This window comes from Alosa sapidissima, chromosome 8 (assembly GCF_018492685.1).
Source record: "Alosa sapidissima isolate fAloSap1 chromosome 8, fAloSap1.pri, whole genome shotgun sequence".
Classification (NCBI taxonomy): domain Eukaryota; kingdom Metazoa; phylum Chordata; class Actinopteri; order Clupeiformes; family Clupeidae; genus Alosa; species Alosa sapidissima.
Window position 1 is genome coordinate 37,086,776 of NC_055964.1, and position 4,595 is coordinate 37,091,370.

The 4,595-nt window shown below is 42.6% G+C and overlaps 1 long non-coding RNA gene across 1 annotated transcript; it reads right to left on the bottom strand.

Annotated features, from left to right (window-relative positions):
* Positions 1 to 255: 255 nt before the first annotated feature.
* On the bottom strand, positions 256 to 769 carry LOC121715618. Its single transcript, XR_006033655.1, has 2 exons — positions 509 to 769; positions 256 to 432 (listed from the first exon to the last, which is right to left on the bottom strand). It is a non-coding gene; the product is annotated as an uncharacterized LOC121715618 (long non-coding RNA).
* Between the last annotated feature and the right edge of the window lie 3,826 nt (positions 770 to 4,595).

The window sequence follows — 4,595 nt, forward strand, 5'->3', positions numbered from 1 at the left end:
TTCCAGCTGGGGTTGGTCACGTCAGCCCGGGGCCCCAAAGTAGACTCTTCTTACAGATGTGAAGTTTCAAAATCTGCCCTCGACGTCTGTTTGAACCCGAAGACTCAGTCTGACCTCGCCGAATGGATGTTCTCGTCTTCCCCCTCCTCTTGCGTTCGGGTCACGGAAACCAAATGTTGGATTCACGATCGTTTTGCGTTGTGTTTTAGTTCTGATGTCTGTGCTGAAGATGGTCAATAAAGCTTGACGGCTGGATCAGGATCGGTGATTAAAAGAATTTATTGTAGATGGTACAACACTCACTAACCGAGCACAGGCTAAGTCTCAAACAGTAAAACTGCACAGAGTCTAACAGGTGTGGTAGTTAGTAGAAGCGGGCTGCTGCTGAGCGTCTTGGCATAAGATGCTCCCCGAGTCGCTTCCTCGATCCGTCTCCAAGTCCAAACCTGAGACAAAGCCTGTTATACTAAAATCATATTAACGTAAATCATGCCAACGTGGAAGGTACCAGCCATAGCTCAAAAATAATAGGAAAAGTACTAGCCCTGAAAACAGAATAACAAGGTGATATCTCATTCTGCCCATGCTATCACTACGGCCATGAACATGGCAGTCTGACCTGTTGATGGTAAATCCTATGTGCAGCCACACAGGCGCCTAAGGATTAGAACTAGGGAGTGAAACAATGGCATGTACCTCTCCACGTCTCTACTACACACAAAAGTAACACAGATGAACACATCAGAATACATACAGAAATACCCCAGATTTCTACAATGATGGAGAAATACTGTTTAAATATATGTACAATTCATTTTGCCATTGTTTTCCTGAAATATTTGATGTCTTCCCTGAAAAGACATTGTCTTGATGACAGTATACAATGCTCAAAACCTGTGTACACCATTCAGAATTGATTGTGCCTTGCCAGATGTGCAAGATGCCATGCCATAGGCACTAATGCACCTCCACACTGTCATGGATGCTGGGTTTTGAAATAAGCACTATAACAAATTGGATCGTTAGATAGGCCCTCTCCTCTTTAGCCCTGGAGTCCATGATTTCCAAAAATAATGGCAAATATTGATTGGTCTAACCACAGGAGTTTGTTCACTACCTCAGCCCATTTTAAACCAGCTCAGGCCCAGATAAGACGGTGGGGTTTTCTGTAACACCTCTATACAATTTCTTCTTTTGTAAAGTTCACTAGCATTTGTGAAGAGTATCAAACTGTGCTCATAGACAATGGTTGTCAGAGGTTTTCCTGAGCAATGACAATGACATTCTTTACAGAAAAAGGTCTGGTTTTAATGCAGTGCTATCTGAGGTCTAAAAGCCCTGTCCCTTGTTTGAAGGTCTCTCTGGATTCTCTGAATATTTTAATGACATTATGTACTGTAGATGATGACATCCTCAAATACTTTGCAATTTCATAAAAAGAAATTATATAAATTATAATTATATTGTTTCATCATTTGCCCACACAGGTTTACACAGAGTGATGAATACCTCCACATCTTTACTTTTGAGAGACTTAGTCTCTCTGGGATGCTCTTTTTTATCCCCAGAGTGATGAATACCTCCACATCTTTACTTTTGAGAGACTTTGAGATCCCCATTCATTGTTCCAGTTGACCCCTAATTAGTTGTGATTTAAGTTGTGAGTTATGTTCCTCATTTTGTGGTCGTTATCACTACACAACTTTTTCAGCCTTTTGTTGCCCCCTTCCTGTCCCATCTTGTTGGAGACGTGTTGCTGGCATCACATTCAAAATGTGCTCATAGTTTCCATGACATGGGCACATTTCTCTCCTTCAACAGTTGATATGTTGTCTTTGAACTATTCACAACTAGATGTACCTCAAAGCGGTTCAAAATATGACTGCCGCTCAGTCCTGCACATTCTCTCTGCAAAAAGCTTGTCAATTTGTCTCCATCCTCTACTCTTGCAACTTTTGTGTATATAAATGAGTGTGTGCATGTGTGTGTTTGCTTTTGTATATGTGTGCTTCTTTGTGTGTATGTTTTCGCTTGTGAGTGTGTGTGGGGGGTTAATGGTGTGTGTGTGTGTGTGTGTGTGTGCGTGCGTGCCTGCTTTCCTGCATGTGTGTGTTTTATGTGTCCGTGTGTGTGTATGTGTGTGTGTGTGTGTGTGTGTGTGTGTGTGTGTGTGTGTGTTCGCTTGTGAGTGGGTGTGTGGGGGTAATGGGGTGTGTGTGCGTCTGCCTGCTTGCCTGCATGTGTGTGTTTTTATGTACAATTTAAGGGCTGCTCTGTAGGCAGTGTTGTACAAGAGCTAGCCTAGATAAAAGTTCAGATTTAAATGAGTACATTCACTTTCATAAATGTGTGCTAGGTTAATTCATGTTAATGTAATTAATTATATATATATATGCTTTGTTAAGAGAGAGGGAATAGGGTAAGAGTTAGTATTTCTTACTCTACTTCTTACTATGCTGTCGTTTTAAAATACACCCTCTTTATAATCAGCTGCCCATTACCATTCTTCACTGTTGTGAACTTGTTTCACTCATCACAACCAATGCAGTAGTCTTACATATATCTGGATCTAAACAGTTATTCAGAATCTCACAGAGGTTAGGCATATAGCCTATGGTTAGGCCTATAGTCTGCGATTCACATTAGACTATCACCGCAACCGCACTAAACATTAGGCTATCACCGCAAGCGCACTAAACATTTTCCCCCGAGTGGTTGTGTCGTCCCCACATTTGTAAAATTGCTATAATGTCATTTACTTTCGTTACTAACCTACCAGTCCATACTTTTTAGCTTCATCGAATCGTGCATTCACATTGAGTAGGCTACGCATCTAACATTATTTATAGGAGGCCTATAGGCTCATTTAGGTTAGAATAGGCTAGCCTACTAGGCAATATGAAGCATACTTTGAAGTTCCATTTGAGTTGGATCTGCTCCAGAAATGAATGGGTTTTCCTTAGCCTGTGCTACACCTTTATAGCCTACCAAGTTTTGAGAAAATTGGACCCGTAGTTTTTGCAATGTTGTTGACAGACCGCACTGCATATGGTGCAGTAAATGGAAACTCTTGATAGCGCATGCCACTAATGTCTATAAAAACTATTTTTATGGAATAAAACTAAACAGATACCACTAACTGGTATTACTGTTTACTATTAAACTACGATGATGTAAGCACCAGCCAGCGGATATCAGGTGTAGCTGACACCTGACACCCGGACAGTATTGTGCGCCTGTCCTAATTCTGGAGCAGTGGCCACCGCTACAACCTGAAGAGGGAACACTGTCCTAATTCTGACCACCGCTACAACATGAAGAGGGAACACTGTCCTAACTCTGAAGCAGTGGCCACCGCTACAACCTAAAGAGGAAACACTGTCCTAACTCTGAAGCAGTGGCCACCGCTACAACCTGAAGAGGGAACACAGTGGAAGAGATAAACTAGGCTACATCAACACAGCACAGCGGAAGAGATAAACTAGGCTACATCAACACAGCACAGCGGAAGAGATAAACTAGGCTACATCAACACAGCACAGCGGTCATAATGATCATACACTTCAAACTCTGTGCAGGGGGGCGACGGATCAAAACGAAAAATGGTTCCATGTCATCCTTGTGGGGCTACTGTACATGCGCAACAAGTTTCGTGTATCTTGGCTTTTCAGTGTCCCAGGTATTGTGGACACAAAATTACTGAAGAAGAAAAAAAAATCCAGAAGAAAAAAAAACTCTGACTAAACCTATATGCCGCTACGCTGCCATAATCATAATTACATATAGGGTTGACATGATTTGTAATTCATAGCATTCTTTTTTTCTCATTCTCATTTTACAAAGCATCCCAACTTTTTTGGAATTCGGATTGTATAAATGCCCCTGACGAATATTACATTCTCCCAAATGTTCAGTTTGACTGTTTGTGTTTACTGTTTGTGTTTACTGTGCACAACACGGCCATTACATTTGTTCTTCTACAATCACAAACACATTGATCCATCAGGAAATGACATCATGTGTGAGAGCCTTCTGAGAGGAAACCTGCTAATAAATATCATAGGCCAGCACTGGGTGTGTCATCTCACACACACACACACGCACGCACACGCACACGCACACACACATAGGCCAGCACTGGGTGTGTCATCTCACACACACACACACACACGCACGCACACACACACGCACACACACACGCACACGCACATAGGCCAGCACTGGGTGTGTCATCTTCATCACCTGAAATGGATGACATGACTCAGCAGAATCGCACAGCACATCATGCACTGACATGACAATACATCAACAGTGACAGGGCTGGATTTGGTGATCATCTCACACACACACACACACACACGCACACACACGCACATACACACACATACACACAGATGTACACCAACCCACACACACGCACGTACACTCACACACACACAAACACAGATGTACACACACACACACACACACACACACGTACAGTACACACACACGTACACTCATACACACACACTCACACACACGTACAGTACACACACACGTACACTCACACACACACACACACACACACACACAGAGATGTACACCCACACACA